Source organism: Hakea prostrata, chromosome 8 (assembly GCF_041222555.1).
Source record: "Hakea prostrata isolate BN-2017 chromosome 8, UWA_Hpros_2, whole genome shotgun sequence".
NCBI lineage: Eukaryota > Viridiplantae > Streptophyta > Magnoliopsida > Proteales > Proteaceae > Hakea > Hakea prostrata.
Window position 1 is genome coordinate 17,314,013 of NC_142607.1, and position 13,846 is coordinate 17,327,858.

The window sequence follows — 13,846 nt, forward strand, 5'->3', positions numbered from 1 at the left end:
AACCTTCAGGAATAAAATAATATGAAGTTAGGTCATGGAAGGCTTTAAATAGGGTGACGGGGGCAAAACAAGGTTTTTTTAGCACAATTTCCAATCAATTGCCTTAAGCAACCGCCCTCAGTACTTCTATGTACTTGGGCGTTTTGCACTTCCAGTTGATCCCTAGCTCAGTATGACCTTAACCAACATGTGGAGGGCTCTTACCTCACTCGTGGACATCTTCCAACTTGGCCTTTCTCTCATTGGATATTTCATAGAGTTAAGATTGGTAACTTTATACTTGAGATGGCTTGATTTAGGAGTATTTTGTTTTTATTTTAGTGATAGTATTCATTAGATGTTGTCTTATTTAGTCTTAACATGTTGCATCTTGTTTAGTTCATTATTGTCACTCTTACATGAATTTCTCTTCAGATTTGTAGATGAATTTGATTATTTCTCTTTCTCTTGAAAAATGTAGGTAAAGAGCCATAATAGGAGAAGAAGCTGTCCTCTAACTTTGTTGTGAAGTTTGCTGCAGCATTGATACAGCAACAGAACAGAATATTCTCATATCCAATTTAAATGGAAATGACCAGAAATGGCTAACTTAAGTGGACAATATTCTTGTAAATACATGATAGTTCTCAGCCATTGATCTCAGGAGGAATGTTCTAATCCTATGACTAGGTTCTACCCTAATGATTGAATACATTTATAGAGGAAAGAGAGACAAAAGAGGAGAAGGAGGCAAGGGACATAGCAACACATGGCTGAAAGGAGAGGTGGAGAACGAATGCTGGAGCTCTTGTGGAAGCAAGGAGCTGCTGGAGTTGCTGATTTGCTGGAGAAGAAGGCTGGAGCTCGTGTGGAAGCATTGAAGCTTTAGTTTCTTCTTGTTTTTATAACTCTATCTTCTTACTTTCTAGTCTCATGACAACTATACTTGGTTTTATGTATTTGAATTCTGTTATGGGCTAAATCTTTGCTGTGTTGGGATGATAGTAGTACCTAAACCTGAATTTTGAGATGTAACTAATCATGTGTTCTTTAGTTTTATTGCAATCCACTTTACTGTTAATGAATTCAGCATGTTATATTGACTAATTTCAGTTCTTGAATGATCTTTCTTGAATGAATGTTATGATTTCATTAATTGGAAAATTAATGGAGTCTAGGTGTTTGTTGAATTGTGTGAGTTAGCATAATCTTTAATTAGGTTGTGTTAATTAGTAAGTTGGGCAGGAATACCCAATTACCTCACATTACCATTGATTGGATTGGGTTTAAATTGCATTCATACATCAATTCTTCATAAGAATATGCAGATGTTGATTTAGGATGCTAGCTTATGTGTATTGGAAAATATCATATTGCCATTCATTCCATGTTCTTGATATATTTTGGGGTTGTAGTATTACTTTAGTACTTGCATTATAAAATTCAGGGGAGGGGAAACTTGATTCCCAACACTCTTTTCACTCACTAAGTTCCCTCAATTGCTTAATCTTCATTTTAGTTCCTTAGTTTTATTACCTGTCATTTGGTTATTTAGTTAGTCAATCACCAATCAACCTTGTTAATCTCACTTAAATCAATTTTACTTTTACATTGAAAGTTAATGATATAATTCTCCGTGGGATCGATACTTTACTTATCATTTATTACTTGATTGCGATACGTACACTTGCGTAATATCTTGAGATACAAGCAACAATATCCATCTGACCAAACTATTCGATTTCCGGCTAGATCTTCTTCCAGTTCCCAATAAGGCAAATTATTTGTCAACACCATCCAGATCCATGGGCTCTGGAGCCAAAACATGGGCTTCAATTCGGATGGCCCACAACTTCTTCTGATAGAGCCTTAAGTAATCAAATTTACAATTTGGGCTTCGGGTTAGGAACATGGGGGTTATTACAATTTTAAATGCGCAATCTTTGTTCAATCCCTTTGTAAGAGAGTATACCATGTTCTTCTTTGATCTCACATCAATCAAAGTAATCACTCCTTGTTCAATAAGATAATTCAGCATGATCTGTCTTAGCTTAATTTGTCTCATCTTACTATTAAATAGTGAATTATTGATTATCGGTGTCATTGCTTGGTTATCCCATATCAAACTCAAAAATGTTATCTTCAAGTTAACCACTGGAGTATCCAGGATCAAATCTCTTATCCACTTTGCCTCACTCCTATTAAGGCTAAAGCATATAATTCTAATTTCATAGAGCTCAAAGTGATGCAAGTCTATCTCTTACATTTTCACATACTAACTGCTCCACCTAGGGTAAAAATATAACCACTAGTAGATTTGTTATTAACTTATATCTAAGCACCAATATGTATTAGAATACCCTTCCAAAATTGGAGGATGTCTAGTATATTAAATGATGTAGTTTGTAGTTCCCTTAAGGTATCTTATTAGACTTTCGAGGGCAACATAATACTCTTTACTAGGATTACTAGTGAAGCAACTCAACATGCCTATTGTATAAGCTATGCCTAGTGCAACTCATTGCATACATGAGTTTATCAATCAATTTAAAATAATCTGATTGATTCATAGCTTTATCATCATTTGGTATAAGCTTTTGTTATAATCAAATAGTGTATTTGCATCCACTATATCTCCATCTAGAGATTAGTTTTTCAATATATCTAGATTGGATAAGGGTAATTCCTTGCCCAGAAAAACTTATTTTCATGCCAAGAATGGTGTCTACAATACCAACATTCGTCATGTCAAATTCTTTAGCTATGGTTCTTTAATGTCACTCACTACAGAATGGTTAGAACCAAGAATTAGCATGTCGTCTACATATAAAAAAATAATTATGACCTTATTTGACACAGACTTATAGTAAAAAGATTTATCAAAGTTACTAGTTTGAAACCCAAAGCTCTTTACTATTTTGTCAAATTTTTTATGCCATAATTTAGGTGATTGTTTAAGACCATATAATGATTTATTTAATTTACGAACTTGATATGTTTGAAACCTCTCATGACATACCTTTTAGGTTTGTCCATGTAGATTTCTTCAGTTAGGTCTCAATTAAGAAAGATTATTTTTATATCTATCTTATGCACAACATAGCGTTCACTAGATGCCAAGGCAAGAAGAATTCTAATCGTGGCTAGTTGACAGACCAGTGAGTAGACATTGTTCGACAAAATCCGCAAGTGCACAGAATCAAACCGAGTATTATAGATAGAGTAGAGATCATTCCCTCAAAGACCAATTCGAAACCCAAATTACATACCAATATTAACTTCTCTTATAGTTATCTAGCCAATCAATACAAATTTTTAATTACTTATAACCTATTTCTAATTGAAGCAGTTTAAGTAACAAATCAAGTGGCACAAATATCAGAGTTTCAATTTCACCAATTAATTCAAAGGATAACAATTTAATTCAATAACAAAATTCAATCAATCCCTTTTTCTTATCGGCAGAATTCCCTCAAATAGACACTTACACCTATTTTAGTAATAAAGTCCCTAATTTGCTCGAAACCATCTTATCAGTGATGAATCAGATGTAATTTGGCAAACAATATGAAATTTTGTGGAAAACCAGGCAAGGCCGAATAAGCCATCTAGAGCTACGACACGCTAGGTGTAACAACTCACCATTCAATTCCCCTTGAGTACACACGAATTTTCACAATTAAATACATAAAAAATGCATCAAAGATCAATAGATTGGTATTCAGTCACCCCCAAAGCATTAAGAACGAGAGAGAGAGAGAGAGAGAGAGAGAGAGAGAGCACATGAATTGAAACTTATGAATTGAAGAAATTAAAGGGATCCATCTACAACTCTAATTGAAGAAATTTAGAACATGGCTACTGAAAGAATCGCACAAAAAAATAATATAGAAAACAAAGTTCTCAAAAAGAAGATAGAGAATGAAAACTTCACAAATGATAATCCTGCAATTGACGGTTCAAGTTGTTCTTCTCTTCTTCCTCTTTCCTTCTTTTCTTTTTGTATTCTCTCTCCCCTTTTATCGGAGGTTCAGCATTGGGACCACAGTTTGTTGCAGAGGCTTCGGCTCCTGATAATCATCCTCTCAAGGTATGCCTCTAGGTCTTTGATCTTGTAAGACATTCCATTTTTATTTCATCCTGCCACAACTGTCCTAGTTTTGAAAGTCTTTTCTTTTCTTATTCTTTAGAGATTTGGTTTGTATTTGTTATAGTTTCTTAATTCAGTGGTTCAAGTATGTTATTATTATTTGATTCCCATTTACAAGTTTCTCAATTCCTTTGTTCCCCCCTTCCAGGTGGGTTATGAAATGGTAGCAAATGCAGCAAACCTCTTCTTAGTTTGAAACTGAAATTGATTGAAGGTTTCCAAAATTAGTTGTGTTCTGCTTGGGACTTCATCCTTGTTTTAATGGGTTGTGGAATATATACAGAGAGAGATTATATGATGTTGGAATGCATTGTCATCTTAGGTTTCCATGCCAAAAACAGCCTTTGGTGATCTTTCATTTGGTTTTGATGTTCTTAAGTGGTATTTGTATTTAGCTTAGTTTTCTTTTGGTTTTTATTAAATTGGTGGGATGTTCTTGATGGTTTGCCTAGTGTATATGATTTGCTAATAGAGGCACATTGACCAAATGAGGAAAAACCCTTTCTATAATTAAAAAGAGAAAAAAAAAAGAAAAAATTGCATCTTATGAGTGTCAGCTTGCTTTTCCTACTTCAAATTCGAACCTCAGTCCATTTTTATTTGATGCCCTAAAGAGATACATGAGCTATGGGAGAAGATCCTAAATTTGATTGTCAGTTGTATCCAATTTCTAGATGTATGTACTTGAATTCAATATCCTTTTACTTATTTGATCATTAAGCTTAAACTTGCTTCCTGTTGATTGGCCCTTAACAACGCTGCTCTTTGGATAGGATCACTACAGCAATATAGATTATCATGTGGCTAGCTCTGTTGATTGACTTGGCAGTTAACTGAGTTAGGCCTTTTTCTTTATTTAAATCTGCCAAGATGGTGGAGATAATTATGAACCATACTAAGAATTGAACACTTAGACCTAGATTAAGATAACATCAGGATGCTGTAAATTACTTGAACTCTATGGAGTGCACCTTATTTTTTTATTGTCTCAAACTTTATGGTATTATTTCACTTTGTCTCAAACTTTGTTGTATTATTTCATGTCAGAACTCAAATTATATTTGCTTCAAATGTTAGAAGTATGATTTAGCCGGATGTATTTACTTTTATGACTCAATTTTGATTTTAGCAGATGGACTCTCAAAATGCCTCACATTCAAGAGGAAGAGACATAGCCTCATGGCCTACCGAGGTGTCTCTTGTTCTACTAGAGTCTTTCCTACATTTCCACTCTAGTGGGAGGGCGGGAGATAATGGACTAAGAAGGGAGCATTGGTTGGGAATTAGAAAAGAAATCTACGAAAATTTTGGGTCCAATTATGATTGGGAGCAATGCCGCAATCATTTTAGGATTTGGAAAAGTAGGTTGCGTGCACTTTTCGACTTGCAAAAACAAAGTGGACTTGGATGGAATCCAAGGGAAAATAGGTTTGATGCTGCCCCCCCCCCCCCCCATTTATGGGCTGAAGTAAAGGTAACAACTAATCTTCACCAAACCATCATTTTATAGGTTAAAGCACTTTCCTCGCCGCTGCACATTAGCAGAAAAAGTGAGTGAATAGGCAGCCCCTATAGTTGATAAAAAGTTTACATGTTTATATTTTGAATTTGCTGAAGGAGCAGAAATATTGAAAGGACCATTCGGTGCGTTTCATTCACCTAGAGGTTGCTGCAGCCCTAGGTAATGAGATTGCAACTGGCGGTCAAGCTGGCAGGGAAAGAAAGTTCGGCGAATTTCGCCGAAATATCGGCGAAATTCGCCAGTTTCGCCCCCTGGCGAAACGATACCAGGGGGCGAAACGAGAATTACAAAATATCGCCGATTGCGAGATATCGCCATATCGGCGATTAATACCGAGATTTCGCCGATTTCTCGGCGAAATTCGGCGATAAAATGCGGGTTCGCTGGGATTTTTTCATTAATTATCTGATGAATTTCGTTTGATTTTCTCTCTCCTCACCCACACCATCCAGAGCTTCTCTCTCCTAGTTCTAGGTGTTTTGGCCATATTTTCGTCCGATCTTCGACATAAAATCGCAGTACTCACTTCATTCTTGACGGATATAGCCTTATTCGCGACGATCAAGCGAGATTTCACACAAATCTGGGTGTTTTTCATCCGAGAGGTAAACTGTTCTTCACTAAACTATTTTTTTGAAAATGCATGCCATAATATTGTTGGATGGGTATGAAATTAATATATGTTGAATACAATAGGCTGATCTACAAACTCACGGAGTCGAATTTTTTTTCACTAAGTAATTTATTTATTTATTTTCGGGGCGTCAAAAATTGTATTTTTATACATTTTAAATGCTTGCTTTTTGCATGATATATGTGTTGCATTGTGATTGAAAAAATATATGTGGATCCCCATGGGTCAATCTACAAACTCACGGAGTCGGAATAATTTTCGACCCAATAAATAATTTTTTGATTTTTTGAAATTTATTAAAATATGAATATAAAATATAAATAATTATGAAAAAAGAGAAACAATTAGGAATAAATAAGGAAAATGATTTTGAAAATTATAGAAAATTATAGAATACCTATATAATTATTTTTAAGTGCTTCTTGTATGGTTTCATTGTCAGTTTTGATATGGTAGCGTTTTCTTTTGTCGGAAAAAATTTATATATTGTGTAAAATATTATATTGGTATTGTTTAATTGTTTGTGAAATCATTTTTGTTGCAACAGACCAACTGTTATCATGTCTAGCGGTGGGAGAGGAGCAGGTTCACGGGGGCCGGGGACGGGGGCGGACACACGAGGAGCGGCGTCCGCAGGAAGGGGAGGGCTGATCCTGCATGGCAATACTGTGTTGCAATCGATGGAAATAAAAGTAAAACAAGATGCAACTTCTGTGGTAAGGAGTTGAATTCTGGTGGCATTAGTAGGTTTAAGGCTCACATTACTGGTAGTTCAAAAGATGTGGCCACCTGCACTGAGGTGAATGCGGATATCAGAAAGGCAGTTAGGGAGATGGAGAAAGACAAGGGGAAGAAGAAACAAGAGAGGAGAAGGGTAAATGAAGCATTGGATGAGGCCGTGCGGGCACCATCATCTTATAGAGTTGATTCAGATTCTGATCAGGAGGTTGATCCCGTTGATTTGAGAGAGCGGGAGGAGAGGGATGTTAGACGGGCGATGGCTGAGAGTAGGGCGATGCAGTACCAGGAGGAGGAGAGGGCCAGAGCTAGATTTACAGGAGCTGGTACCTCTAGGCCTGTAGGGGCTGGAGCATCTGGATCAGGGGCTGGAGCATCTGGATCTAGGGACAGGGGTGGTATACGTGGTATGTTCAGCAGATCACAGAGTCAGAGGGTCCCTTCTACGGCCGATGTAAGGGGATCACGTCCACGTGACTATCCACGAGGGTCGGATCCTATCCTAGAGCAAGATCCTGATATTTTCAGAAATAAAGGGGCCAAGCAGCCCAAGATCACAGGTGCATGGAAAGGGATGGCGAAGAAAGTGAAGAAGGCAGTGTCGAAGTGGATGTACTACAATGCGGTTCCAGCACATACAGCACAGGGTCCTTATTATAGTAATATGGTTGACACTATTGCAAAGGCAGGTCCTGGACATCCTGGTCCTACCCCTAAGGAGGTGTTGACCACTTTCCGACTGAGGAGAAGGAGGAGCTGCAAGAGTACATCAGTAATTTGAGAATATTTTGGGAGACATATGGATGCACCATTATGTGTGATGGCTGGACCGGTCCGACAAGAAAATCCATCATCAACTTTATGGTGTATTGTGATCGAAAGACTGTCTTTCTAAAATCTGTGGATGCTACTGGGCAGACAAAAGACCACAGGTATATTCTTGGACTTTTGCAGGATGTGATTGATGAAGTTGGGAAGGAGAATGTGGTGCAGATTGTCACCGACAATGGCGCCAACTTCAAGAAAGCCGGTGAGGTACTGATGAATACAGCTGGATATAACCTATATTGGACACCTTGCGCAGCTCATTGTATCGACCTCATGTTAAAGGACATCGGCAAGATCAATATTATCCAGAGCACAGTGGAGAGGGCCAAGCAGGTAACAAATTTCATCTACAATCATATTGTTGCTCTGAATATGATGAGGCAGGCATGCAATGGTGAGCTAGTGCGACCCGGTCCTACGAGATTTGCCACGAATTTCATCGCCCTCAACAGTATTCAGGAACGGAAGTCGGGCTTGAGATCCATGTTTTCATCAGAGGAGTGGTTCTCATGGGTTGGATCAAAGTAAGTATTTTTATTTATTTTTTATCTATAGTCTCTACTATTTGATTTAACAAGTTGTTAACTTCTTATACATTTATACTATGAAATATGAATATCTAGTATGTAGTATTTAATTATTTATTACTAACTTAATGTGTTTGTGATAATTCAATACTAGTAGTGGGCGCACCGCACGACGACAATCTCGTCTGATGACTTTTGGAGGAATGTGAAAATTGTGTTGGAGACCTTAGATCCTATAATAAAGGTCTTACGTATGGTTGATTCCTCCCTCAGGGGGCCCACTATGCCGCACATATATGCAGCCCTGGAGAGAATGAAAACAAGAATCCAAAGAGCTAACCCCAGAGGTTTTGCTGCATACTTGAACATTGTTGATAGTAGATGGACCGCTCATCTGATGCATCCGATGCATAGGGCGGGTAAGTAGTTAGTCTGTGTTACTACTTATTATTATAATTTGTAACTTGTAGTAAATATTAATTCTTTGATTGTGAGTTTGTGAATTATGCAGCCTATTATCTCAATCCAAAATATCGCACACTGAAAATTTGGGATTGCGGTCGACCTACTCGGTGCCGTTATGGAGGTTATTGGGAAATTAGAGCCAAACGTAACGGTCCAATCAAATTGCCATATGGAGGTAAGAACTTAAAAACTTAGAACTTAGTACTTGCTTTTTATTTGTGAAAGAATTTAGCTAACCATCAATACAAATTATTGCAGATAAAATACTTTAGAGATGCACTGGGGACCTTTGGTTCAGTTCCTGCTATTCAAAACCGACAAAATTATGATCCAGGTTAGATGCATGATTACATTTACATTACATTTTACATATAAGTGATACAAGTAGGATTTTTGTTAAGAATTAAAGTATTAACTTGCATTATTTGTGATAATGCAGCTGAGTGGTGGATTCTATATGGGGGCGATGCAGAGAACCTCCGAAGAGTGGCAGTGCGGATCCTCTCCCAGACTTGCTCGCCTCCGGGGTGTGAGAGGAATTGGAGTACTTTTGGGATGATTCACTCGCAGAGGAGGAATAGGCTGGGAAGTCAACGCCTGAATGACCTTGTGTTTTGTCACTACAACATGAGGCTAAAATTAGAGAACACCCGTTTAAATACTAACAATGGGCAAGACAAGGACATCCAGCTCGATGATATCTTCGAGCTCACTGCAGATGACCAACATCCACTCACGGATTGGTTGTTGGATAGGGGCGAGCCAGTGTTAGACCAGCCTGGAGGTAGGCCAGACCCAATCATTGCTCAAGCTGCGGGAGTTAATATAAATGAGTACATGGCTTCTCAAGAGGGGCAGGTACATCAGGCGGCTGCCGCCACAGCGGATGAGGATTGGATGGTGCTGCCTGGCACGCAAGATGATGATCCAGATGACACCCTTGCTCCCAGTCCCAGTCATACTCGGAGGGATGATGATGACGACGGTGGTGGTGGTGGTGGTGGTGGTGGTGGTGGTGGAGGAGTACAGAACGATATCATGTTCCATTATCGAGGCACAGATCCCCCCCAGAGATACACTAGAGAGACTCAGTACACACATGCCACCCAGGATGACGATCATGGTGGTGAGCTTCATCAAGGTCGTCCTACGAGTTACAATCGGCCAGGGAGGGGGGAGTTTCGGGGGGGGAGCAGCAGCATATGCATGGCCACCATGGGTATGGGTCGTATGGCTATGGTTATAGTGATGATACTCGATCATATGGCTCATACGGCCATTTTGATCCGATGGACAAGTTGTCGGGGAGTGATGGGGTCCATGACCTTGGAGGAGTCCGTAGGCTCCACACCTGTATGGCTATGGTGTCCCTTCGCTATGGACACGATGATATGTCGTCTAGGAGTTCGCACTATGGATATAATGATGGATCTTCCATGAGCTTGGCATCGCAGAAGGCAAGACATATGGTGGTTGGGGTAATGATGTTTGGGGTTATCAGCATCAGGGTGTCCCGCTTATGCCTCCATTTGGCTCACAGAGAACTGCTATGTTGGAGGCAACATACAGATATCCTTTCGATGCTACGATGTCAATTGAAGACCTCCGTTCACGTTACCCCCCTGAGGGGAGTAGTTTTACCGTCATGGATGATGAAAACTACAGAGGCCTGGTTTCCTTGTATGTCAACAACCATCAGCATGACATGTCTTGGAATGACTTCAAGAAAATAATGGAGCGGAAGTTTAATGTTGTAGCCTATGGGCCTTGTACCCAACTATCAACGGAGGCAGAGTCGAAGACATGGATCCACCAAGGCATAGTACTTGGTATTGAGTAGTTGTATTTGTATTATTATATACTTGTATTTTTCTTACTAATATAATAGTTTTGTGCTTATTTATGTTAGTTTAATTGTTTAAAATAAGGTTGTAAAATTACAGTTTTACCGGTATATACAGTCGATTATATGCCGATCCATAACACCAATTTAAGTGAGTTTTTAAGCAAAACCAACCATTCCATTGTGTTTATTGGCATCAAATTAGGCTACCCACCAAATTTCAACTCATTTGGACCAAAACTCAAACCCAAAAACATTATGGCGAAATATGGCGAATCGGCTGAAAATATCGCCGAAATTTCGCGATATTTCGCCGTTTCGCCAGCTTCGCTCACTGAATCGGGCGAATCTGCTTAAAAATCGTTCCCTGCAAGCTGGAACTGTTGCAGATTTCTTGAATGAGTCACAAATGGAGTCACCTTTAGCCAATGAGTTCAACATCCAATTGGATGACTATGAGATCGGCAACTCGAGTGTTCAGCCTGAGACTAATACAGTTGACATGTCGTCTACCCATCCATCTCCAGCTGAAAGTAGTTGATCTCGAAGTAGGCAAAGAGGTGATGATCGGTCTGAAAATTCCAACAAGAAGAAGAAAGGAGTTGAGAAAGTAGTGGGTCCCTTGGAGAATATCTCTGTTGCTTTGATAGACATGGTGAAGATTGTTGCAGAGAGGGTTGCTATTGAGAAGGCAGCTGCAGAGAAGGCTGCAGCTGACAAGGCTGAAGGCAACATCGGGGATCTTCTATGTGATGCCATTAATGCAGTCACGGAGATTGACTTAGGGACTCGTATGCGTGCAAAAGACTTCTTTTTAAGTCACATCCACCTTGCGGGTGCATTACTTTCGGAGAAAAAGGAGGATAGGGCAACCGTCATCAAGTTCTTCTTAGAAAAATATGGCTAATTACCTAGGGCTGTTGAATGATCACAATATTTTGGGCTACAGTCATGTATTTGCAGTTATGTTGATACACTCATGTATTTGGAGGGGTACTTATGTCTAATTTTATTGAGATGTTTAAAATGACTTATGTTAACTGGTATATGGCACAATCCTTTTTTAATTGTGTCATTCATTAATGATAAGCTCTTATACAAGTAAGTTTTGCCATTAACCAATAAGTTCAAACCTTGAGTTTTTTATACAAGTTCCTGCTCTGCCTACACTTCACATGTTACATGCTTTGTAGTTAGATGCTTCATTCAAACGAAATCTGAAAAGTAGGAAATGTGGATGTGCTTTCTTAATTGCAGCTACTGTTCATATTTAATCTGCAGGTTATGTGATAGTTTCTGACATGGCCTATTGTGTTTATTAAATAGTATCCCAGGCCTCCTAAGTTGACATAACTAATGTGTCAATGAGGTCAGCTACTATGGCTTTATATTGTGAATATCATGTTACTTTCATGTCAAGAGGTCATGGTGATGCAAATATCATGTCTGTTCCATGTCATTATATCTTGTTAGGTCACCAAAAGACAAAATATGTGGACTTGCACTCTGAGACATATGCCTAGAGATGCTAAGGTGATGTAAACCCCAGATCTAGGGTTTACCTTCAGGATCTTATTCAAATGAACCAGTAGTAAAGTTAGGGTTTTAAAACCCTGTGGTTATGGGATTAGGGCTTAATATGATGGTTCTACAGTTGGGAATAGAGTAAACTAGGTTCGGTTATGGTTTGGAGCTAGGGTTGATTGAATTCAATTCTAAACCTTGCTGTAATTTTAAATTCAGAACTGGAACTAAAAGTCTGGAGTTTAGGCAGATTAGGGTTTGATAGAAACCAGGGTTCCAGGGGGTGGCTTCTTAGTTCTTCTTCAGTAGTTTCTCTTGAGACTTGGCTTTCTGTATCTAATGCTCTTGTAGTGTTGTCTAAGAATTCAGTTGTAATATCTTCATGTCATGGCTCTAATAGGCCTTCAATAGTTGTTAATGAAAGTATCAACCCCAAAAATAGTTGTTCTGTTAATTGCAGATTTACATTTTTTTTTTTTTTTTTGGTTAAATTGGTTTTAGGATTTGTCTTTATAATCATTAAGAAGCAGCTAACTCTCTATTCTGCTCTGTTAGAGTTGATGGGTTATCTTTTGCCATAGAAGGCTCTTAATGTGAATTAGTTAAATGTATCAACAACCACCTTTTGCTAGTGAAGTCTTGAAATCAGTAAGCTTGGTTACCTATGTTTGAGAAGATTTGGACATTGTTTAGGATGTTAAAATCAAAATCCATTGTTGGCTGATTTAGTTAATGCTGGTTTTCAAGGTTTTTACTTCAACCAAAAGGTGAGACATTTCTTTTTGATTTGTTGATGATGAATTTTTGGTGTCTCTGGAAATAAAAGCTAGACTCTACTTTAGTCTTTCACAAAGTGCAGAATATTCTCCTAATACAAAGGAATAAGGGGTAGGGAAGGAACCTAGCTAGATGAATCATTGTGTATGGTGTGAACTTTGTAGGAATAAGAATGAACCTTGCTAAATGAAATAACAAATTTCAAGGAACTGACTTATTGCTTGATGTTCTACGAAGGTAATAACAAATGAATGAAAAAAAAAAAAATAAAAATAAAATAAAATCTAACTTGCTGCTTTGTGCATTTGCAAAGCAGAGAGGAACTGAACTGTAAATTGAGAGCAGCCTGAAGAAAATTTTACCATTAAACTAGCTAAGAACAAGTGCATGGAAAACCATAAATAGTTTCCTTTGGACCCCTTGTGGGTGGATTTTTCAAGGGTGTGTTTCCTCTCTATCTTTTTGCCATTTGTATACAATTAGAGCTAGCCACTTAAGTTTAATAAGTATTAATGTTTTTTCTTGAATAAACTGAATGTGGAAACTGAATCCCATGCAGGTGAAGTTAAAGCCTAATTTTTAGATATAGGTGGGTAAATATTGGTTTAGTGTATTAATATGTTCTTGTTGGTGGGTCATTTGTTTCAGGTTTATTTTCATAAGGTTGTACTTGGAATGGAACAACAGCCTCCATTGTCCTATTGCAGACAAGGAAGGATGATCTTAATGACTTCCAGAACAAGAAAAAATCCAGGTCGAAGATTTAATAGGTGCCCAAATGGTAGTAGCCATCAAAATTATTTTATTTGGGTAGATAAAATGTGGGAGAGTCAAACAATTGAGGAGGGTTCTGCAGCTT

The 13,846-nt window shown here is 38.2% G+C and overlaps 1 long non-coding RNA gene across 1 annotated transcript; it reads left to right on the plus strand.

The window, feature by feature from the left end:
* Positions 1–8,940: 8,940 nt before the first annotated feature.
* Positions 8,941–9,353, plus strand: LOC149007322 (uncharacterized). Its single transcript, XR_016175345.1, has 3 exons — positions 8,941–9,018; positions 9,102–9,177; positions 9,283–9,353. It is a non-coding gene; the product is annotated as an uncharacterized LOC149007322 (long non-coding RNA).
* The last annotated feature ends 4,493 nt before the right edge of the window (positions 9,354–13,846 follow it).